Source organism: Polypterus senegalus, chromosome 9 (genome assembly GCF_016835505.1).
Source record: "Polypterus senegalus isolate Bchr_013 chromosome 9, ASM1683550v1, whole genome shotgun sequence".
In the NCBI taxonomy this organism is placed as follows: domain Eukaryota; kingdom Metazoa; phylum Chordata; class Cladistia; order Polypteriformes; family Polypteridae; genus Polypterus; species Polypterus senegalus.
Window position 1 is genome coordinate 177,441,655 of NC_053162.1, and position 26,212 is coordinate 177,467,866.

The window sequence follows — 26,212 nt, forward strand, 5'->3', positions numbered from 1 at the left end:
CACTCCTGATTTTTGTGAACTGTTCTGCTTCTCATTCATTTCGTGTCGCTGCATACCCAGCAAATGAGGGCAGTCCAGATATAAGGATGTCGTGGTGGCGTCACACTCTTAGGGTTTCACCAACAAGCAGAACAAAACACAAATGACATCCAAACCTGGAGCTGCTGCCGTGGCCGAGTGTGCACCGCTTGTCTTCAGTACGTGTGTCGGCGCTCATGGGTTTGCATGCGAGTGCGCGTCTCACTGGGTCTGCATAAACTCGCCAGCTCCTCGTCTCGATCTTCTTATGAAACGGCGGCCTATAAATTCAATTTGCAAGCTTGCTGTTGTTGTTGTTTTTTATTGACTCACAATCTGTCAGCGGCTTAGTGTGACTGCCAGCTCGTCTGCACTCAGTGGTGTCCTGTTTGATCTGACGTCTCCTCTTTGCTACCTCACACAGAAATTCACAATTCCTAACACAACAGCATTGCGTTATTAAGGTCGTTTTATTTTATGTCGGTGATGTCAGGGCTGTTTCAGATGATCAGATGCCGCCCTCAAGAATGATTCGTAACAGAAGGTTTGGGCATCTGCTGCACCTCAGGCGTCCCCTGAATGAGCTCATTGACCCTACCTTGTGCTTGTAACAGGTGACCATGGAATGAATCTCAGCCTTTAGATTTAGTTTTGAAAGAGGAACCGAGAACACTTGGAGGAAAGAAAGGCTTCACTGTGTGGGCTTTAAAGGTTTTTAGACTGGATTACATCAACTTTATTATTCCCAGGGGGGAATTCAGATGCATTTGGCAGCAAAAACTTAAAAAAAAGAATACAGAGTCAAAGGACAGAAAATGCAGCCAATCAATCAATCAATTAGAAAACAAGGATACAGACTAAAAGGACAATCAATCAATTAATCAATCAATAAAATATAAACCAATCATACAGATTAACAGAAGACAAAATGCAGCCAATTATTCAATCAATCAATAAATGAATTAGAAAACAAGGATACGGACTCAAAGGACAATCAATCAATCAAATATAAACCAATCATACAGATTAACAGGAGACATAATACAGCCGGTCAATCAATCAATCAGTCAAGCAACCAATCCCATATAAAACAAGGATACAGACTTACAGGATGGATAATACAGCCAATCACTTAATCAATCAATCAATCAATCAACTAATCGCTCAAATAGAAAACAAGGATACAGCCTCCAGGACAGATAACCTAGCTCAGTGTTTCCCAAACTCGGTCCTGTGGCCCCGCCCCCTGTAGCTGCAGGTTTTTGTTCCAACCAGCTTCTTAATCAGTGACAACACCTGATAACGTCTTCCCTGTTTCCCACAGGCACAAAAGTACCAACACCACAGTACACAATGCTTTCTTTCTCTATTCTTTTCCTTTCTCTTTTTCCTGGTGCTTGATGACCTATTTCTGGATGTGGCAGAAGAACTGCCCATAAGGGCTCAGCAGCTCCTGCTGCAGCACCCCCTGGTGGCACCCACGGATTCCAACAGGGATGCACCAAACTCCAACTCCCATAAGGCCTTGCGGGAATCCTAGGCACCACTGTTGCACACAGGGGCTGCCATCTAGCGTTCTGAGGGAGGTAACGCTCTGGATAGTCTGGCTCCCCCCTCGGTCCTCCCAGCATGGAGGCGTCCCGTCTGGGCAAGGGCCCCGGCCATCCGCCACAGCAGTTGGTTTCAATGATGAATAATGTTGGCAATGGGCAGCACGGTAGCACTGCAGCATCTCAGTTAGCTTCCCGGGTGCTCCCTGTGTGGAGTTTGCAAGTTCTCCCCGTGTCTGTGTGGGTTTCCTCCCACAGTCCAAAGACATGCAGATTAGGTACATTGGCGATTCTGAATTGTCCCTAGTGAGTGCTTGGTTTGTGTGTGTGTGTGCGCTTGTGTGTGTGCCCTGCAGTGGGCTGGCGCCCTGCCCGGGGTTTGTTCCTGCCTTGCACCCTGTGTTGCCTGGGATTGGCTCCAGCAGACCCCCGTGACCCTGTAGTTAGGATATAGTGGGTTGGATAATGGATGGATGGATGAATGTGGCTAGTATGTAATTCATCTGAAAGCAGAAAACATTTTCCTGCACTTTTTATTATCCATCAAATTTTGGAATAACAAGTAATGCAGTGACGCCCCCTATTGACCATTCTATGCATTTATTCCATGCAGTAATAGAATAGGGTGAAGCGTATCGGGTGCAAACTTTACTGAGCCAACAACTGGGCATGTAGTGTGTGTGTGTTTGTGTGTGTTGGACTTCAAATCCTAAGCTTGTGAGCTGAAATCCCACTACTGACACCATGTGAACACGAGCAAGTCACTCCAGCTGCCTGCTCTCCAACTGGGAAAAGCAAATGAAATGGAACCAAGTGTAGCTCAGATATTGCAAGTCACCAGGCCCCACCACATGACAAACCAACTCAGGACCCCAGATTAGGACCCGACACTTCAGCACCACACACCAGTTCAGATGGAATGGAACACTGGGAGGTTTTTAAAATGGTGGCTGGAGTGCCAATTCTGCCACCAACCCCTGGGTTTTTCCCTGCAGGGCCTACACGCAGGGCTGGATGCAGATTAATGTCATACCCAGGATGGAGCGATTGCAGGTTAAGGGCCTTGCTCAGGGATCCAACAAAGTAGAGTCACTTTTACGGGATTCGAACCAGCAACCTTCTGATTGCCAATGCAAATCCCTAACCTCAGAGCCACCACTCCACCCACAGAGCCACCATTCCACCCAGATGAAGGCGTCAGTCAAAATAATACCAACCCAGAATGGGGAAGGAAGGAATGAAGCCGTGCTAACCACTGTGCCGCCAGGGTGTACAACATGTGACACTGACTTCTGTGCAGAAGGACATGTGAGAAGAAAGACATTGCTTGGAAAACAGAGAAGTCGACATTACGCCTCATGCCATCGTTTTTTTTTTTACGTGACAGATGTGCCGATCCAAGGTTATCGGCAATGCAAGACAGCAGGTCACGGCTCACTGAGGTGCTCATATAACAGATGGCGCCAACTTTTCCCTAAAAGATTTTGGTGCCTTGTGCTCCTTCAGGACGGATTCCAAATGATATCATTCAGAGGCAGCCGACTCCGCGTCTATTAATTTGTATATTTATTGCACCGGTGTGTGTAATTGTAACTTTGTACAGCAATAGAGTGGGAAAAAATTGCTTGTGGGGAAACAAATAAATTATATAAAGTTCCATTTTGTAATCAAGCCTCTCAGGTTGAAATGTCGAGTAAAAAAAAAACTATTAAAATCTACAAATGGCTCACATGAGGAGGAAAGAAAATTGAAACAAAAAGGTGTCGTGTTTTTTTCCATACTCCATACTTAGAAATTGTGGACAGCATTGTCACCCCTCTCATTGTTCATCTAATGGTCAATCGCTGAGACCCATGACCGCTGCTGTTTGTAATAAATATAAATGATTTAGATAGGAATATAAGTAACAAGCTTGTTAAAGTTGGCAGATGATACCAAGATAGGTGGATTAGCAGATAATTTGGAATCCGTTATATCATTACAGAAGGACTTGGATAGCAGACGGGCTTGGGCAGATTTGTGGACGATGAAATTTAATGTCAGTAAATGTAAAGTATTACACACAGGAAGTAAAAATGTGAGGTTTAAATACACAATGGGCGGTCAGAAAATCGAGAGTCCACCTTATGAGAAGGATTTAGGAGTCGTAGTGGACTCTAAGCTTTTGACCTTCAGACGGTGTTCAGACACCATTTAGAGGGCTAACAGACTGTCAGGTTATATAGCGCCTTGATGTGTGGAGTACAATTCACAGGAGGTTCTGCTCAGCTTTATAAAGCACTGGTGAGGCCTCATCTGGAGTCCTGGGTGTACAAACCCGATTCCAAAAAAGTTGGGACACTACACAAATCGTGAATAAAAACTGAATGCAATGATGTGGAGGTGCCAACTTCTAATATTTTATTCAAAATAGAACATAAATCACGGAACAAAAGTTTAAACTGAGAAAATGTATCATTTTAAGGGAAAAATATGTTGATTCAGAATCTCAGAAAGAGATGACGTCTGGATGGGAGCATATGTTGTTCTAGAACCTGAATATATTTTTCTGCATTGATGGTGCCTTTCCAGACATGCAAGCTGCCCATGCCACATGCACTCATGCAACCCCATACCATCAGAGATGCAGGCTTCTGAACTGAGCGTTGATAACAACTTGGGTTGTCCTTGTCCTCTTTGGTCCGGATGACATGGTGTCCCAGATTTCCAAAAAGAACTTCGAATCGTGACTCGTCTGACCACAGAACAGTCTTCCATTTTGCCACACTCCATTTTAAATGACCCCTGGCCCAGTGACAACACCTGAGCTTGTGGATCTTGCTTAGAAATGGCTTCTTCTTTGCACTGTAGAGTTTCAGCTGGCAACGGCGGATGGCACGGTGGATTGTGTTCACTGACAATGGTTTCTGGAAGTATTCCTGAGCCCATTCTGTGATTTCCTTTACAGTAGCATTCCTGTTTGTGGTGCAGTGTCGTTTAAGGGCCCGGAGATCACGGGCACCCAGTATGGTTTTACGGCCTTGACCCTTACGCACAGAGATTGTTCCAGATTCTCTGAATCTTCGGATGATGTTATGCACAGTTGATGATGATAGATGCAAAGTCTTTGCAATTTTTCGCTGGGTAACACCTTTCTGATATTGCTCCACTATCTTTCTGCGCAACATTGTGGGAATTGGTGATCATCTACCCATCTTGGCTTCTGAGAGACACTGCCACTCTGAGAAGCTCTTTTATACCCAATCATGTTGCCAATTGTCCTAATTAGTGTTTATTGGTCTTCCAGCTCTTCGTTATGCCCAAATTTACTTTTTCCAGCCTCTTATTGCTACTTGTCCCAACTTTTTTGGGATTTGTTGACACCGTGAAATTTTGAATCAACATATTTTTCCTTTAAAAAGATACATTTACTTGGATTAAACGTTTGATCTGTCATCTACATTCTATTACAAATAAAATATTGACATTTGCCATCTCCACATCATTGCATTCAGTTTTTATTCACAATTTGTTTAGTGTCCCAACTTTTTTGGAATCCGGTTTGTAGTTTTGGTCTCCAGGCTACAAAAAGAACATAGCAGCACTAGAGAAGGTCCAGAGAGGAGCGACTAGGCTGATTCAGGGCTACAGGGGATGAGTTATGAGGGAAGATTAAAAGAGCTGAGCCTTTACAGTTTAAGAAAAAGAAGATTAAGAGATGACCTGATTGAAGTGTTTAAAATTATAAAGGGAATTAGTCCAGTGGATCGAGACGGTGACTTTAAAATGAGTTCATCGAGAACACGGGGACACAGTTGGAAACTTGTGAAGGGTAAATTTCACACAAACATTAGGAAGTTTTTCTTTACACAAAGAACGATAGACACTTGGAATAAGCGACCAAGTAGTGTGGTTGACAGTAAGACATTAGAGACTTTTAAAACTCGACTTGATGTTTTCTTGGAAGAAATAAGTGGATAGGACTGGCGAGCTTTGTTGGGCTGAATGGCCTGTTCTCGTCTAGAGTGTTCTAATGACGAGAAACAAAAAATCAGAAATAAAGTAAAATGAAGTTCTGTACCATCAGAAATAATAGAAAATGGAAACTCATTTTTACTTTAATTTACACTTCTTCTTCTTCTTTCGGCTGCTCCCGTTAGTGGTCACCACAGCAGATCATCTTCCATCTCTTCCTGTCCTCATCATCTTTCTTTGTCACACCCATCACCTGCATGTCCTCTCTCACCACATCCATAAACCTTCTCTTAGGCCTTCCTCTCCTCCTCTTGCTTATCAGCTCTATCCTTAGTACCCTTCTCTCATTATACCCCTCATCTCTCCTCTGCACATGTCCAAATCAGCACAATCTCGCCTCTCTGTCTTTGTCTCCCAGTAGTTCATTTTACTTTTATTTTATAACTAGGGGGCTCCCACTCTCGGGTTTGGTTAACCGGATATACAATTTAAAGAGAATGTTATTTTCATGGGAATTGTTACATCTGCATTATTTTCACTTTTACTTTAAAACTTTAGTAAAAACAATATTTGGAATTAACTTTTCTTCAAGATGGCAATGAAATTTGATTCCGTGTTTGGACTTGAATAGTGACGACGCAACGTATAACTGCCCGTGAGTGAATTTCATTTCTTTCTCTCTAATAAATAAAACAACTTTTTCGAAATGTTTGTTCCTGCTCTTTCTTCTTTGTTTAGTCGTTGATGTGTCATCTCGAACGTATAAAATTATTGTCCTGATAAATTTCACAAGAGCTGAGAGCGCAGGAAGTGTGTCTGACAAAAGCATTCACGCGACTAATGACCGTGATCTTGTTTGAAAATAGTGGTAAGGAGGGCGTGACTTGAAAGAATCTCACGTTAAAAGTCTCCGTCTCAATGGACTTCATACCACAACAACATTTTTGGAATCTTTTAATTCTCGCTGGCAACACGAATTAGACGATCTACAAGTCTCCGTAGAGTTTAAATCCGAACAATATATTCAATCTCTTTTCACTGTTCCGTTATTTCACCGAGTAATAATTTCCGTTTCTTTGAGCTAATGCGATCTTTACTATCATTTTTTGAGACTTGAATTTTCGTACTTTCATTATCTCTAGGCGATCTACAAGTCTGCTGCGCTGTTCCATTATTTTGTCCGTTTCTTTGAGCTAAGCGTTTTGGAACTTGAATTTTCAATTCTAAATCGCGGATATGCCTCTTCATCGGGAAGAAACACTCTTTTTTTTTCCTTGATGGCAACACGAATTAGACGATCTACAAGTCTCCGAACAATATATTCGATCTCTTTTCGCTGTTCCGTTTTTTCACCGAGTAATAATTTCCATTTGTTAGCACTAATGCGATCTTTAATATCCTCTATCCAGGGGCTGATGGGAGGATACTGTTATTTATCACACACAAAGCTTAACTATCACATGCAAAAGCATCCATTTTCTCCTTATCTAATTTGGATGTCATCTTTTGTCTCGTTATGAGTTTGTTTAGCTGTGTTTTGCTGTAATATGTTCAGTTTCAAAATTTCAGATATCGCGCCGCTTTTCACACTCATTGATCTTAGTGCTTCACCTTGGTCATCATCAGTGAAGAAATTCCCAGCTAGAGAATAGTTTTGAACCCCAGGGCTGCACCCGTAATAATGATAATATATTTTAATGATATAGCACCTTTTTCATACTTAGGCCTCACTGGCTCTCGAGATGGCCCAGCGTCACAGGCTCTGGTTGCTCATGACGTGGCTTCTTGTTCTCAGGCACCATGGAATAGATATTGAGGTGTACAGCTAATGGCAGGATGTGACGTGATAAGGCCGCCTGAGATGTATAGCAGTTGATAACCCACCCTTAAAAAATGAGATGGTGGTGCAAAGCGTATTACTTGACAAGGGATGAAGGATGAAGAGCTCTTAACGGGGACAAGACACACAGTTGTGTAAAGCCACCCGATGTGCCGGCAGATGTCCCCCCTGTTTAGCAGCTTTCTTTTGTGATGCTTGAGGAACAAACCTTTAAAAGGCTTAGGGCAGCTTGTTAAGTAGCTGTGCGTAAATACGAGGATTACATGCTTAATTTGTAAAGCCGCCTCCAAGAACAGCTCTGATGTCAGCTTTAGTTCTCAGCGCGTGTGAGCCGCAAACAAGATGGCAAGGAATTAGTGACACCAGAAGGTGACTGTGAGAAATAATTACATGTGAGCGGGAGTGAGTGTGTGCGTGTGTGTGAGGGCGAGGAATGGCCTGGAAAGGAGAGAAGGACGGGATCTGCCCAGCCATCAATCAGGCAGTCTTTAGATGGCACTATTGACGGCAGGCGCCGTCACAATTTACTACAAAAGGGAAAGCCCTGAAACAGTCCAGCCTGTGCAGGGACACAGCCAGAGGGCACAGCGCCCAGGCAGCAAGTGACACCAGTCGAGAGAGGAATAGCTTTGTTGTTATTAATATTAGCATTTTTGAAGAAGACAGACAGATAGATAAGAAAGTCACTATATATCTGGGCAGATTGAAAGGCACTATATACAGTAAAAGATAAATACTATAAGTAGTGCATGAATACTGAATGAAACTCTAATGTAGATAGAGAAATGTAGTATATAAAATATATAGATTCTGAATGGCACTAGATAAAGAAGACACATAGATTTGAAATGAACCATATAATAAATAGACATCTAGGTAGGAAAGACACCTTATAGTAGATAGATAGATGTAAAAGGCGCTATATAGTAGATAGTGTGACAGATAGGGGGGTGCAGTCGTCCCCTTGAACCCTTAGATCAGATGCCAGACACCAGATAAAAGTCCAAATATTGAATTTATTATAGTAATAATGTGCACAAAGCACCCTACACTCCACTGTAGTCATACAATAACCAATCAATATACTAACAATAAACAATCCTCCACTCTCTCAGACGCGTTGCCACCCTTCCTCCCGACTCAGCTTGTCTGTCTGGGCTTTCCCATAGTCCTTTTTTAGTCCATGACCCGGAAGTGCTTCTGAACCCCATCAGTTCATGTGACTTCCTAGCACTTCCGGGTCAGAGCAAAACTCTTCTTGGTCATCCCGGAAGTACGTCATTTCCTCTGTCCCTGTGACCAGGACGTACTTCCGGTTATAAACAAATAAAGTCTCTGAGCCTCCCTGCAGAATCCCCTTGCGGCCCCCATGGTATCCAGCAGGGCTGTGAAGGAAAAATCCAATATCCATGATACCCTGCTGGAATTCGGGGCACCTCCATGCTGCCGGAAGGGCTCCATCTAGTGGCATGGGGGGGCATTGGCCGGGATGAACGGCCGGCCATATCTCACAATAGATAGATAGATAGATAGGAAAGGTGCAACATGATAGATAGATAGATAGTCATGGAAGCAAACCCTAGCAACATATGGAACAAGGCATGGACCAAGCACAGATTGGGAGGTGGTCCATTGCAGCACCTCGCCTCAGGTGGGCAGTGCCCCCAATTGGCAGAGTCTGGTGGAGCCTCCATTGAGGAATTCATTCACCCAGAGTAGGTGAACTCAACAAATTGGACAGTTCACAGTATGGCACAATGGGGGCGACCTGAGAGTCATGATTTTGGCTCTTCACATGTGCACAATTTAGTTCTGCCCTTATTTTGTGAACATCTATCCTGCCATTGGAATTTAATCCAAAAAGGTCCTTTATAATTCAAAGGCTTGTGCTGAATAAGTGGATTCCGCTTGAAATGTGCTTTTCGAACCCTCAGCTTTATAATAGATAGTTATGAAAGACACTATGATAGATAGATAGACAGATAGATAGATAGATAGATAGAAAGATAGACAGGAAAGGCGCTATATAATAGATAGATTAATGTAAAAGGCACTATATAAAAGATTATACACTAGCAAGACACTGCATTGTTGATAGTACGTCACTAATGTAAGGAGGTCTGTCTACATTGTACAGATAGGCATACTGTATACTGTATACTGTAGATTTGACACAATATAAAATATACAGAGATATGACAGACAATACATAAACAGAGTTTTCCATTTTTATTTGCCTTGTATTTTTGCTCTTCACACTCCGCTGTTTAATCCCACATCATCACAGATGCCACTGTAAGTCTTTCTTTTTCGCCAGTAAACAAAAATGCTGGGGTCTTCAGAGTCTTTGGTGGAGGTCTCCATCTCCCTGAGGCTCTCCTGTGCATGTTATTTGAGGATTGCCATTTCTGACCTCCTGATCCTGCATGAGATAGTAGGGCTCAGCAATTCACACCACCTGACTGTTCGGGTCTTCAAGACGTTTGAGATCAGACAGTGCTATCTGTCTGGCGGGACTCTTCATCTGTCCCCTCCTCATGTTGATGCTCCCTCTGGAGCCATGACAAATCTCTCATTTACACTACCTGCTCTCTCTTTTTTTTTTTTTTCTTCAATTGGAACCAACGTTTTTTTTTTTGTCTTTTCTATCATGCTCGGGGAACGAGAGGAAGAAAACAGAAGAGCTGTTGCTCAGCATGTGTTTACTGTCATTACTCTTCAGCTTGTCAGGTTTGCTGTTTGTTATACCACAGCTTTTGATGCTTTAGTGCAGAAAGAAACAGAAAGGCTATAAGTAGACTGCACCAATTTCTTTCTCCTATTATTAAACTACTAAAGTAACTGCGGAAGAGAGAAAGACTGAAAGATAATGAAAGGCACTATATAATAGATAGATAGTGTGGGAAACAGCCTGTACACAGACAGGTAGACATGTTTATTTACACTAATATATACAATAAAGTGAAGCACACACAACCCACTTGACCCCAAAGTCCAAGGCCTTCTTCCTCAATGCCTTTTCAGGTCCGCCTCCACTCCTCTCCTCCGAGCTCTGTCCTGCTACTCTCCCGACTGCAGCCATTGAATGGAGGGAGGCGGCCCCTTTTATCCCCACCCTGATGTGCTCCATGTGCATCCCGATTAGCCTCCGCCGGCACTCCCAAGTGTGGCAGAAGTACCGGCTGCGCACCCGGAAGCACTCCGGGTGTCCCTGGTCTGCCCCCCCAGCACTTCCGGGTGTGGCATACCTGCTCCTCCGATATTGGGGCACCCCGTGGCGGTGACTATGGTCCCCTATAGGGTTGAGTTTCTAAGCTCTGTTCCCATGGTCCCCAAAGACACCAGGGTGGCCGCCCCCCCTCGTGGTATGGAGGAGACGTAATCCCTCCTCCGGTCCTTCTGGACGTCCCGGCTGGGTACCACCCCCAGCCGCTTGCCACAGTACCCCACCACAAGCTGAGACCCCTAGCGGCTCGTCCCACGAGGGCAGGTCTTCCACAAAGTGGGTCCTACTGCAAGTCCAGGGTCCGGTCCTGCAACACAAAAGGCAGAGACAGGGGCGGAGACGCTGCCTGGACACCACCACCTGGCGTGCCATGCATAGGCGGCGCTCCACCTCCAATGGACTTGAGCTTCTGCACCCAAAGGCCATGCAGTTTTACAAACCACAACAGAAATCACATCCTCTGTTCTTCACACATGAAACATTCAAGGCAGCCCCATTATGGATTTCCTATGGGTGCTTAGGTGTTCTGTCTTGGGGGGCTCAGTTTTCAGGGTTCAGATTGTCCTACCTGTGGTAAACATCTCAGTAATGGACACTGATTGATATCTATCTAGCAAGTTATCTAATAAAGAGCACACAGCCAAGCTCAGCTGTCTCTAAAAGTGACATCTGATGACATTTTGGGATTGTATTTGACAAAATATGAAAGCTTCCTCTTTTCTTGCTGAACAGTAGACATTCTCTATTCTTCCCCATTCAGATGTTGATCTGAACGATTGCTTTTCTAAAAATGCAATAACTCAAAGAATGACATTCTCACCATCAACAGATGTTAAGGAGGAGCTTGGGGTGCCCCTTGTGGGCTTTTTGGAACTGCACCATAGTGTTCAGTATTAGGGATGTGATCAGAGTCACAACGGGAGTATGGGGGATTGGTGTATCTTAGCAGCACTGGGTACGAGGCAGGAACCAACCCCAGATGGAGTGTCAGTGCATTTTAGGGCAGACTTCCACTGAAACACACCGAGGAAAATCAACACACACAAAAGGAGAACATGAAATCACCACACCAGCAGTGATCAGGTGCAGGATTTGAACCAAAGACTCTGCATCCATGAAACAGTGCCACACAGAGATTTTAAAATGAAAGAAAAATATATGAAAAAGATAAATAAAAAAAAAAAAAAATAAAAAAACCTAGAGCTTGGAGCTTAGTGTTGAGTCCGCTTAGCCGAGAATCTCCTGCAGTTTTCCTGTATTTGAGAGATTTAAACTTTTTGACTGTGGTCAGCACTGCGGCTGGAAAACTGAGACTCATGCAGGCATCAAACTCATCAGCCTGCCCACCTGACTGAATTTAGACTGAGATCTGAGACAGGGCTATCTGTGCAAATCTCTGCAAGCAAAATTCATGCATGCGGGCTCCGTTTGATACCCTCCTGCCAGCTTTCAAAGTGGCCTTAATTTAACATATTTGTGGTGCCTGTAGCGACAGATTATGAACATTAGTGGGCGCCATTGTTTTAGCTGCTTCCTCGCTTATACGCCTCTGTGTTAACCTGCTGGACCTTAACCTAAGGCAGCGCTTCCCGATTGGAGGTGCTTGCGCCACAAAGGGGTGCGAGCAACTGTTGCTGGGGGTGCCAGAATCCATCGAGGAGAAAAAATGAAAAACATTATTTGTATAAAATCTTAATTTATTCATCCATTCCTAAATAATTAAATGGGCAGGCTATTTCGTATCAGTGCAATACGCTGCTTAGTGCTGCGTGGGTATTATGAACTATCGTATCTGTTCAAGTTCTATTTAAATTTTAAACATAAGTAAGTTTTATTTAGTCAACAGAAATATCTTTGGTAGGAATGTAAGTTAAATTTAGTCATCATTGCATAAATTTTTCTTCACCATAGAAATTTAAAGACTAAGTTCAACTTACATTCCTACCAAAGATATTTCTGTCGACTAAATAGATCCTACTTATATCCAAATAGAACTTGAAAAGATATATTTTTTCGAATCTGATCGCGCATTTTAGATCGACTTGACGCGCTTTACATCGAGCCTGCGAGCTATTGAGCTCTCGCCTGCCTGCCTGAATACATCACCCTCGCTTTGCTCTTACTTTTTTACCGTTCATTTAATCATGTCCCGGGTCCTCCCTGCGTGGAGTTTGCATGTTACATTACATTACAATACAGTTTATTTTTGTATAGCCCAAAATCACACAGGAAGTGCCGCAATGGGCTTTAACAGGCCCTGCCTTTTGACAGCCCCCCAGCCTTGACTCTCTGAGAAGACAAGGAAAAACTCCCAATAAAAACCTTGTAGGGAAAAATGGAAGAAACCTCGGGAAAGGCAGTTCATGTTCTCCCCGTGTCTGCGTGGGTTTCCTCCGGGCGCTCCGGTTTCCTCCCACAATCCAAAGACATGCCGGTTAGGTGGATTGGCGATTCTAAATTGTCCCTAGTGTGTGCTTGGTGGGTTTGTGTGTGTCCTGCGGTGGGTTGGCACCCTGCCCAGGATTGGTTACTGCCTTGTGCCCTGTGTTGGCTGGGATTGGCTCCAGCAGACCCCCATGACCCTATTCGGATTCAGCGGGTTAGAAAATGGATGGATGGATGGATTTAATCATGGCTAACCGCGAAAAAAGTAGAAAATGGAAGGAGGATTACACTGAGCATGGATTTACCAAAACAATTATTGATGGAGAAAAAAAGTATCCATTATTCATAAAGCTTCAATTGCTGATCTGTTTTTCTGCATTAACCTCATATTTTTTCATACTTCTCCTCAAACCAAGCGGGTGCGAAATCGGCATCGTTCGTCACAGAGGGTGCGAGTGTAAAATGAATCGGGAAGCGCTGTCCTAAGGGCTTTGGCCTGGCGGAGTCTGTTTGGGACGACACATTCTACTGCATAGATGGCTTGGGAATTTTTGATTGCTTTGTGTTTTAAAACTATGTGGTGCTTTACAGAGTAAAAAAAACTGACTGTGTATATTGTGTGAACATACTGTATATACTGTACCTATATATATAAATATATACATTGGTTTGGTTTGGTTTAGGTTTATTTGTCATATATAGGTTAACACAGGGTCAACATACAATGAAATGTGTATGACGAGAAAAACAAGTCACTCAGCCTAAATCCAATAAAGCTAAAAAATAATTTAAAAATAAAACAAATTACAAGTTAAAAATAGACTAGCTATACAAAATAAAATGAGTACATTTTGAAAGAAGTTATAGAGCAGAATGAGTTGAATGAGCAGCAAGTACAAATGACAGTTATTGCACAGATAATGTTTTATAAGTACAGATGTATATTCCATAAAGTGCAGATGCACGTTCCAGTCAGTATTCAGAGTGTATGCAGGTACAGTTTGTGTGTGAGTAGTGAAATGTAGGTGTACTGTAAGTGTATGTAAGTGTTCAGGTGTTGCTGTTGAGGAGTCGAATGGCCTGGTGGCCATTGTGACAGATAGAGGGCGCTATCGTCCTCTTGAACCCTCAGACTATATGCCAGACACCAGGTAAAAGTCCAATAATTATTTTTATTTGGACAAATAAGTGCAGAAAGCACCCTCCTCTCCACAATACTCATTAACCAATACAAAATACACAATAATAAACACTCCACCACTCCCAGACATGTTGCCACCCTTCCACCCAGCTCAGCTCCCCGTCTGAGATCTCCCACAGTCCTTTTATAGTCCTTGGCCCGGAAGTGTTTCTTCTGTCTCCGTCCATGTGACTGGTAACACTTCCGGGTCAGATAAAAACTCCTTTTCTTCAACATAGAAGCACGTCATTCCTCTTGTCCATGTGACTCGGACGTACTTCCGGGGTATAGGGCAAATAGTCGCTGCTCCTCCCTGCAGCGTCTTCTAGCGGCCCCCGTGGTATCCAGCAGGGTTGTGGATAAAAACTCCATTGTCCATAACTCCCTGCTGGCATTCGGGGCACCTCCATGCTGTAGGGAGGGCTCCACCTAGCAGCCTGGGGTATTGGCCGGCCATATTCCACTATATATATATATATATATATATATATATATATATATATATATATATATATATATATATATATATATATATATATAAATATATTGTGAACTTGAACCCAGACACAGGCAGACAGACATCTTAAATTCACCACACACTTGTTTATTTACACTATTTACAGCAGTCCCGCGCTCAAATCCCCAGTGCCTCTTGCACCGATTTCCCCAAGTCCAGGCCTTACAATGCCTCTCTCTCTCTCTTCTGGCCGCCTCCAGTCCTCCCGCTAGCTCCCGACTTCTGCCAATGACTGAAGGGAGGCGGCCCCTTATATAATGTTCCCGGATGAGCACCAGGTGTTCCCGGCATTCCCTCCTTGGCCACGCCCCAGCGTGGCAGATGTGTCGGTTGTCCTCCTGGCAGCTCTCCGGGCGCCACATAAAGTCTTCCCCCCAGCACTTCCTGGTGTGGCGGAAGTGCTGGGCTCCAGGGCTCCTCAGGCACCAGGGCGCCGCCTGGCGGTGGCCACGGGCCCCTACAGGGTTGGACTTCCAAGCCCTCTACCCGTGGCCCCCAATACACCCAGGGCGATCGCCTCTTGCGGTCTGGAGGAGGCACACGCCCTCCTCAGGTCCTCCTGGGTGTCCCGGCTGGGGCTGGTCCACACGGGATAAACCGGCTTCGGGGCGCCGCCTGGCGGTGGCCACGGGTCCCTACAGGGCTGAGCTTCCAAGCCCTGTACCGAGGCCCCAACATAACTAGGGACGCCCCCTCGCGGTCTGGAGGAGGCACAAGCCCTCCTCTCGTCCTCCTGGGCGTCCCGGCCGGGGACCACAATATATATATATATATATATATATATATATATATATATATATATATATATATATATATATATATATAAATATATGTATATATCCCTACTATTACCCTAGGATCGGTACCGACCGTTTTCAAGTTTTAAATGCATAAAAGTACCACATACATTTTGTTTACTGCATCAAGGCTTTTTCTATTTTTCTGAAACTTCCATTTAAACAAAAAAAAAAAAGGTAAATTATTTCTCTAATCAGAAATTCACTGCCTGTGGTCTTACCGGGTCGGCCACGACCCAGGGTACAATAAGAGATCATAAAACAATAAATACTGGCCAAACTTAAGTTACAGTATAAACACACTCTCAGCTCACTCTGGCCCCCCCCACACCCCCACACAACTCTGTCAGGTAGCAGGCCTCTCCCATCCCCCGAGCTGTAGTCAGGGGCTTATCTCTTCACACCTCCCCCGAGTAAAAAACAGAGACAGCCCAGACAAAACAGACCCAGACCAGTTCAGTTTGGTGATTGTGACTGGAGAAAGCATCTAATTTGCAGAGGTAAAAATGGCCAGATTCGCAGCACTCCAAGCTCTGGATCATATCCTAGCTGAAGGACAAGTTACAGAGTGGCACAGCGACACTGATGAGGTGGACTCAGAGGAGGAAGACATTGTGGAGTGTCAGTCAGAAGACACAGACACAGAGTCTGAGGAGGAGATCACCTCTGAAGCAGTTTCCCCACCAGCTGAAGTACTACAGTCCAAGAATGGCAGCATCTTCTGGAGGTTAGTACCACCTGACGAGACTCGCAGGACAACTGGCAGGGCAGCTGCTGAAAATATCATCAGAATGACTCCTGGGGTCACAAGGTTTGCCATAACAAGGATAAGTGACATCAAAACAAGTTTTGAACAGTTCATGCCATCATCGCTGAAGAAAATAATACTTGACATGACAAACCTAGAAGGACAAAAAGTCTACGGAGACACATGGATTGACTTTGATGAAGAATTCCTGGATGCTTATATTGGAATTCTTCTTCTTGCTGGAGTATACCGATCCAGCAATGAGGCCACAGCCAGTCTCTGGGACACAGCAACAGGCAGAAATATTTTTGGCCACGATGTCACTGAAGAGCTTCCACATGATCTCGAGAGTCCTCAGGTTTGACAACCGAGACATGAGAGAAAGACGTGACAAGCTTGCTCCCATAAGGGATGTCTGGGAGAGATGGGTGCAGCGCCTGCCTTTGATGTTCAATCCAGGACTGGTCAGCAGGAAGACGAAGAGCTTCAGCACCAGCATCCTTCCCTTTAGCCAGCCCTGCCACAGCCACAGACCCAGACCCAGAGAGGCTGCGGATTCCAAAAGAAAGCGCTGTCAGGTCTGCCCAAGCAGCAAGGACAGAAAAACCAATTCCATGTGTGCCAAATGCAAGAAATATATTTGCAAAGAGCACACTAAAAATGTCACTTACTGTCCTACTTGCACATAGTGTAAACATACAGTAGCAATCCTGGTCCTGGAGAGCTACCACCCTAACACCGTACTACTAATTCTATTGGTTTGATTGTTTGTTTGATCTACATTTTGTAATTTATTTTGTATTTTATTTTGTCTTACTTGTTTGGCTTTGTCTTTGTGATTGAATTAAAGTTCAACTTTTGGAAAAAAATACTTTTTGCCTTCTTCTTGAAGTAAATATATATGGGTCAAAACCGACCCTAACACCACAGATGTTACTAATATTAATAATATTGATATTGATAGTAATATTATTAAAATAAAAAATTGTAATTTTTTTTTTTTACAGTTGTGTTCTAATACCCTCAGTAATAGTCAGGTAACATATAAACCTTTGATTTATTTGTATAATTCTCCTGAGGTTTATTTTACCAATTTTTTGGACTGGGACGTTTTATTGACATCATACGTCTCATCTTCAGAGGCCACATCAAAATTTTAAAACCAAATTTTAAAATCTTTTCATGGATAAGGAAGCCTAACAAGGTAACCAAGAGGTAAGGAAACAAACTGGATGATAAAAAAAATGTTTGAGGGTTGAGGGAGGCTGATTTAGGACACGGGTCGGCACCGACCACGCCCAAGATAACAGATGGGTGGAAATGCTAGGATAATAGTAGGGATATATATATATGTATATATATATATATATATATAGATATATATATGTATATATATATATATAGATATATATATATAGAGAGATATAAATATAGATATATATATAGATAGATAGATATAAATATAGATATATATATTTATTTATTTTTACAGTAATCCCTCGCTATATTGCGCTTCGACTTTTGCGGCTTCACTCTATCTCGGATTTTATATGTAAGCATATCTAAATATATAATGCAGATTTTTTGCTGCTTCGCGGGTTCTGCGGACAACGGGTCTTTTTACTTCTGGTACATGCTTCCTCAGTTGGTTTGACCAGTTGATTTCATACAAGGGACGCTATTGGTGGATGGCTGAGAAGCTACCCAATCAAAGCACGCAGTTAAGTTCCTGTGTGCTGATTGGCTCAGCGACAGACCGCCGAATTCAGTTCCCCTGCGTTAACCAGGAAGTCTTGTCTCGCTCATTCAGCATCAACGTGTTTCGCTGTGTAAAAGAGTTAACTTTTGTGCTCTTTTGTGTTTATCTTTGTGTGTAGTCAAGTCCTTCGTTATGTCTCCAAAATGATCTGTCTATCGTAATGGCTGTAAAATATTTGGTATCAGAGATATCTTTAAAATAATATTTAGGTTTTACTGTATATAAACAGTGTGTTTATATACATAATTTCAATGAATCTTGCCTAATATCTAAGAGAATACAAAGGGTTTATGCTGTATAACTGTGCAGGAAATGTTTATAATAGTGTGGGAGAGTTGATAAGGGCTTAAAATATATAAAAATAACCATATGAACATATGGTTTTTACTTTGCGGATTTTCACCTTTCACGGGGGTTCTGGAACGCATCCCGCACGATAAAGGAGGGATCACTGTATATATATTGTGGCAGACGGACGGGTCCCATGTCCAGCCGGGCCGCCCCTTCGATGTGTATTCAGGGGGAGCAGCCCTGGACGGTGCAGTACCTCCCACTGGAAGCAGTCTCTCGCAGGGCTTAATGGGAGATGCCCTGTTGGGGACTGGGGTGGCCGCCAGGGGGCGCGGGATGGGTCCCTGAGCCCAGCTGGACTAATCTTCAGCCCCACCCGGGAGTGCAACTGGAAACAGGTGATCAAGCACCTGGAGCACTTCCGGGTGGGCCATAAAAGGAGCCAGCAACCACCAGTCAACGGCCAGAGCTGGGTGGAAGGAGGACAAAGCTGTGGAGGAGTGGTGGTGAACGAGAGAGGAGTGTTTTTGACTTTAGTGTTTAGGGCTTTAGACTGTGTTGTGGCTGGGGGGTTCACGGGGAAGACATACCCCCCAGCTGAAGAAAAACAAAAGTCTTTTTATTTTATACGTGCCTCCTGTGTCAAGTCTGTGCCGGGTTGGGCGCAATATAGCGCCTTTCTTACAATATATATATTGTGGGAAACAGCCTGGAGACAGACAGGCAGACACTGATGGTTCAAACCCAAACACACGTTTTTTTATACATAACTCCGACTATTTCCAATATCACGCACAACCCAGTGCCCCTACACCAAGCACCCTTAAGTCCAGGCTTCTCACAATGTCTCTCTTTACCGCCTCCACTCCTCTCCTACAGGCTTCGTCTTCCACCTCCAGCTCAGAGTGGTGACTGTCGGCCTCTTTTATAGCCCACCCGGAAATGCTGCAGGTGCTCGTCGACCTACTTCCGGCTGCACCTCCGGGTGTGGCTGTGTTCCCATTTAGACAAGCTTGTTAGCTCCCCTTACAGGGTTCAGCTTCCATGCTCAGACCCCGTGGTCCCCAAACCAGGCAGGGTAGCTGCCATCTCATGTTCCTGCGGAGGCACAGTCCCTTTCCTGGTCTGTCCAGGTATCGCGACTGGGCACAGCCCCCAGCCGACCACCACATTATATGTATATATAAATATTATAAAAAAAAATCTCAGGATGAGACGAGACTTTTTTTTCCTGCAATGAGACGTGATCTTTTGAAGAGAGACAGAGAGACACTTTCACGTCCCGTGAGACGGTCAAGTCACGTCATACAACCTTTGGAAGCAAGTCCCGTGAGACGGTCAAGTGATTTCATACTTACAGCCTTTGGAAGCAAGTCCCGTGAGATGGTCAAGTCACGCCCTACTTACAACCATTTTCAAACACCACGGTCATCGTTGGAATGCTTTTGGCAGACACACTTCCTGCGCTCTCAGCTCTTAAGAGAGACGAGAAATAAAAGATAAAGTAGAACATCGTAAAGAATTCAAAAAACGTTGGCGTGATACACAAGCAGAGCAGGTTAGAGATAATGGAAGTAGGAAAATTCGAAAGTCTCAAAAAAAAAAATGATAGCAACGATCGCATTACCGCAAACAAATGGAAAATATTACTCAGTGAGATAACGGGACAGTGAAAAGTGATCGAATAGGGGTTGGCGAGCGAAGTGAGCAGGGGGCGAAGCCCCCTAATGCATTTATATATAGAGAGAGACAGACAGACACACACACACAAACACATGAGCCAGTGTTTTGAACCCTAAAGAAGAGGCTGAGTCTCAGTACTTTAGCAAAACCAGCTTTATTCAGCTTGAAACAGGAACAGCAAGTTTATTTATTCAGAAGGGAGCCACCACTTCCTCACTCACAGACACAGCAAACAAGAAGGGATGGGGTCAGGTCAGCGGCCGGGTTATAATGTTCCCTGCATCAACCATCAGGCGACAGATGTGTTACTCGGGACTTGCAGTTGCCTCGGTGGTGCTGCATACCTGCATTGCCTCTGCAATAAACAAGCAACCCTCGACAGAAACGTCAATTGTATTTTGGCATGCGGCCCCATTGGGGAGTATTGTGATGTGAAATTTTGAATACAAGCTGATAAATATTTTGTATGTCTAGCAAGCTTCACAGGGGCAGGTGTGAAGGTATTCTGTGCCCCATTGGTCTGAAGTATGGCTGTTTGGAATTGGCTTGTTTCAGAAGCCTTTAAGTACCACAACGTCCTATTGGCTGTAGGGGTTGGACAGAAAAATCTATAAATTTGTTTGCTTTACCTCTCTTACAAAACTGATGAAAGACCATCACACACACCATGAACTGAAAAGGACAACATAATGAAGAACACAGCTCGGCAGCCATATTGAGACAGGCATGTGGCCCGTTCTGAAGAAAGCTGACCACAAATGATGCTTTAACTAGAGACATTTTAAGTGACTAGCAAGTCTGTGTGACGCCTGAAACTACACTTCAGCATTTATCAGGTTGTATGGTTGCCAATTTTCAAATGTACTTTGCATATTATTATTATCTATACTAATAAAAGGCAAAGCTCTCACTGACTCACTCACTCACTGACTCACTCACTCATCACTAATTCTCCAACTTCCCGTGTAGGTAGAAGGCTGAAATTTGGCAGGTTTATTCCTTACAGCTTACTTACAAACGTTAAGCAGGTTTCATTTCGAAATTCTACACGTAACGATCATAACGGTCGACAACATCCGCCATGTTGAACTTTCTTATTTATGGCCCCATCTTCACAAAATTTGGTAGGCGGCTTCCCTGCGCTAACCGAAACCGATGTACGTACTTATTTCGGTGGTATGACGCCACTGTCGGCCGCCATATTGAACTTTCCAAAGTCATTAATTTTCCAACTTCCCGTGTAGGTAGAAGGCTGAAATTTGGCAGGATCATTTCTTACAGGTTACTTACAAAAGTTAAGCAGGTTTTATTTTGACTCGTAACGGTTATAACGGTTGACAACGTTCGCCATGTTGAACTTTCTTATTTTTGGCCCCATCTTCACGAAATTTGGTAGGTGGCTTCCCTGTGCAAACCAAAACCGATGTACTTACTTATTTATTATACTTAGCCACCATATTGAACTTTCCAACGTCACTAATTCTCCAACTTTCCGTGCAGGTAGAAGGCTGAAATTTGGCACTTATTTCGGTGGTATGATGCCACTGTCGGCCACCATATTAAACTTTTCAACGGTCTTTGTTACTTATGGGCCCATCTTCAGGAAATTTGTTACGCGGGTTCCCAACGCTAACTGAATCCTACTTACGTACATATATACGTCCATAGCCTGCAGCTCGGTCACCGTGTGAGGCGGCGTTGGGTCCCCCATCCCAACCCCTCCTACGTTGTTGGCTGCCTGCCTATATAAGGCCGTCCGTCACTCCAGTCTCTTCATTCCCTTCCTTGCTTCGCCACGGGATTCACATCTCCCTGCTGATAACTACAGAGTTTTTATTTGATCCAAGGCTTCTCTGCTGTTTTATTGTTCGTTTATTACGATTATAGTTATTGTGTAGGTATTTTAGACTTACTTTACATTGTTCAGGTACCCATTTCCTTTATCATTCCAACCGTACCCCCATTAACATGTCTATCGAGGTGATCACCATCGATCAAAGAACTGTCACTTACCGAGTGGTTTCCATGCCCGGAGATGGCACCTACCTTTTACATTCTCTGTGCTACATATTGCACGGCCATATCAGGCTCACTCTTGATATCCGGAGGAACATTGTGTCTTATGTATTGAATGACTGGCACAGGTTCAAGGTGTGGACCGATGACGGTACAGGAGAAAATTAGACTACACAGGAGCACTAGAAGAGTGAAACGCTTAAGCCCTTCACCTATGGGTCTGCATGTGAGTTGATGGCTGCCGCTGAATTGTTTGGTTGTCGCTTTCAAGTGTACCAAAATGGCCAAATATTTTACACCTTTCGACAACCGCCAATGCCTCTTAAACATCTTAGATTGACAGGTGACGATTTCAGTAGTGGACACTTTGATGTTTATGAATGTTTAAACTCTCAAAAGCTGGATGTGAAGTTATCGATGAAACTGGTTGTGTGATTACAACGCTTGACAGATGCCGAATGTCACTTCAACACAAGTCCTACAAATACTGTCGTAATTGAAACAAACCATGAAACTTAAACCGATTACGACAGCAGCAATCCAAGCTGTGAGATTTGAAACAAGATTACTGTTCACATGGTCGACTGTACGTTACATGCTCAAGAGTAAGCTCAGCGCACAGCTTGGTCAGATTACAACCGGAGGGCCGAACTCACAATGTGGTATACAAAGAGATCCTTAACAAATAATTATTGGTATATTTTCCCTCAGTTTAAAAAGGTTTCATTTTCTTCTTAATAAAAATTTTAAGGCAGTACTTCGCTGCTGCGAAGCGCGGGTATTTTGCTAGTTTATAAATATTACCAATAATCCATCCATCCATTATCCAACCAGCTATATCCCAACCACAGGGCCACGGGGGTCCACCGGAGACAATCCCAGCCAACACAGGGCACAAGGCAGGAAAAAAACCCCGGGCAGGTATTACCAATAATACATTATTTAAATTGTAACTTAACTCCTGCTTGTCTTTTACTACACCTATTTGCCTGAGGTTATAAATGTAGAAGGGAAGGTGAGGAGAAGTCATATCGTACAGTACCTTAGAAACGGTAGACCGTCTGTGTGATTTGAGGCATTCTGACAAAGGCTACACATTAGATAGACTGATAGATAGATATATACTTTATTAATCCCAAGGGGAAATTGTGATATAAAATAATTGTTCCATTATTCTAAACATCGCTTCGTTAACAGGGGTGTCTTACGAGTTTTCCCGCTGATTTCATCACCGCTTCACAATACGGCTGTGTGGGTTTTCTCACTAGTTTGTTCGCACTTTTTTAAGGGGGTGTTGATTACTCATTTACTTTATTTTAACCTTAGTAACTACTTTGGTGGCTCCTCTAAGATAAAGCAAAAGCCTCACATGCTCAAGCGTTAAGTCATATTTAGTTCACTTGTTAGTTACCTGTGGGACATCCTGAGACTTCGGGGGATCCCCTCAAGGTTGCTGACTATCATGGCTGGCCTGTATACTGGTACTGCGAGTGCTGTGCAAAGTGGAGGCAGACCCTCTGCATTTTACCCCGTCAGGGGTCTGTTCTGCTCCTATGCTGTTCAATGCTTGCAATGACTGGGTATTGGGCAGGGTTGTGGGTTCCAGTGGCTGAGGGGCATCGCTTGGTGAAGAGATTCACTGATCCTGACTTTGTTGACGATGCTGTGATCTTCAATGGAGGCTCTGATCGGGGCTCTCGAGAGACTGAGTGAGGAGTCTGAGTGTCTGGGCTTGCCAGGGTCGTGATAACAACATCCATGGCTTTAATGACCTCGTGGGCAGGGTGTCTGTCTGTGGAGAGTGTCGACCTCCTCAAGACGTTTAAATACCTCAGCAGTGACATTCATGTCTCTGGTGACTCTTCCTATGCAGTCACTAGATGGATTGGGAGAGTATGGGGGGGTCATGAGGTCGCTGTAAAGGGGTATGTGGCACTCCTTATAGCTCTGCAAAGGGACGAACGTTCAAGTCTTTAGAGTTGTGGAAGAAACCTCCGAGGAAGACAGGAATAGTTCAGTCACAGATGAGAACATGGATTCATACGTTGCAAGGCAGAAGAGCGCCAATTCTCCTTTTTGATCAACTTTATATTTTTTTCCCTCCTTCCTCCTTCCCCTTACTTATCAAAAAGCATAATATCGTTTACCTAAGCATTTCATTTTATTACACAAATCTGTTTCTGTTTTGTGTATCTGTCAAATGAACCTTAACTCTTTCAGGGCTGATGTCGACTTTTGTCGAAAGGAGTTGACGATGGTTATCAACTGTAAACTGTGACAAAACCAACTGTTACGTTTTAGTTGGACTTTCGTTGCTGGAAGGAGAGTTAGTTTCATTGGTTTGACTGAGATTTCCTGCACTTGTGTGAGTAGTAAGGTGCAAACAAGAGCAAAAATGGCGCTGATATAATGGCGAGAGGGCAAAGAGAATGCATAAAGCAAAATACTCCATGGAAAAAGTTTTGCCTATTATCTCTGAACTGGACTTTGACTTGTCGGACTCCGATTTTGATACAAGTGATCGAAAATGAATGTGAGGTTCCAGCTTCAGCTGACTGGTTCCCTGCTAATCGTAGTGCTGAAGAGGTTCATGTAGCTGACACACCTATGGTAATGTTCACCAGGAGGACTGCCACTTAACAACGGCAAGAGGTAGAAACCACATTGCAATGCACCTCGACCGTGACTGCTGCTACTGCTGCCCCAGCCATGCAAAGACAGCCTAGCAGCAAACCTGCCACATGTTCTTGGCAAACTGGCAGCCATAGCATGCAGCAACAGACATTTTATGTTGATTTCTGTGTGAAACCATTGGTTTTTAGAAACTATATTTTTGGAAAAAAATATTCAGCCCTCAAAGAGTTAAAGAAGGAAAGGTCATCTTTCCTGTGTCTAACAGACGCGTTCCTAAAGTGCAAGTTGTTCTCGGTCAGTTTACTGCACCCTGTCTGATGACAGACGCCTGTATGAGTAACCTGTCGTTCTAGCAAAACAGCTTTGTCAGTTTTTAACCCTTAGTAGCTTGCAAGCAGTTAATTTTTCTTTCACAGAGTCCTGGGGCCTCATGTATAAACGGTGCGTACGCACAGAAATGTTGCGTAAGAACTTTTCCACGTTCAAATTGCGATGTATAAAACCTACACTTGGCGTAAAGCCACGCACTTTTCCACGGTACCTCATACCTTGTCGCACGCAAGTTCTCCGCTCGGTTTTGCAGACTGGCGGCACCCAGCGTCAAAGCAATGGTACTGTTCCTGTGTGATTACTCATTATTTTCATGACGCGCTTTATAAATACACCGAAACTAACCGCATATTGTTTATTAGTGTAATACATCTGATTGTAATTAACTCATAACAATATAACGGTCGAGGGAACAGCCATAGTATTCCAAATACCATAACTGCTTTAGCGTTGTTAATCTCACTGCACCTTCCTCTTCTTCATATTCTTCTTCTTCTTCTTTCAGCTCCTCCTATTAGGAGTTGCCACAGCGGATCATCTTTTTCCATATTACTCTCACTGCACCACTTGGAGTATTTATATCACTGTATCTGAGTGTGAATCACAGCAGCAGCTGATCGGAAAGAGAATTATCAGTATACAGCTTTAAGGACACGCTGTCTCAGCCACTGCAAAACGTTTTAAAGCCTTTCCTGTACGGACCTCGCGGTTCAGAAACAGTTTAATCCCAAGAACTTTAAATGCACTCAATCAAGTGCTCCTTGTAGAACTGTTTGTACTTATAAGTACAATCACCCACTGTAAACTTGCACTACAGTTATAATATCGCACAACCTGAGCCACTTTATAAAGCGCGTATTTACATATGATGACGATATCATTTTTAAGGTGAAATGCAGCAAAATATGTTTATTAAATTATACAGATAAAACTTTAACTTCATTTAAATAATCTATATTCTTCACTGGGAGTGTCTTTAAGGATAGAATAATTAAACATGTACTACGAAGATATTTCAATGTTCTTTAAGCGTTTTGAAGAATCGGTCGCTAAGCTTACAGATGGCTTAACGTCTATTACAGAGCTGATTGTATGGCGATCGGTTACTTGGGGAAAGAAAAGCAAGGACTGCAGTGGCGGCTACGCCAATATATATTGAATATAAAACAGAAAGAAAATAACAGCACAGCAAAAAATGCAGCGACAAATTTCGGCAAAAGTTAAATGCTTGTGTCATGAGCACGAGGCGGCTATGCAGTGTCTGCAACGGACGTGGCCATCCAC

The 26,212-nt window shown here is 43.6% G+C and overlaps 1 protein-coding gene across 2 annotated transcripts in view; it reads left to right on the forward strand.

Moving 5' to 3' along the window:
* The window catches only part of fibcd1a (fibrinogen C domain containing 1a), a 359,996-nt gene that overhangs the window by 192,515 nt on the left and 141,269 nt on the right, over positions 1-26,212 (forward strand). The gene's annotated exons all lie outside the window — the stretch shown is intronic.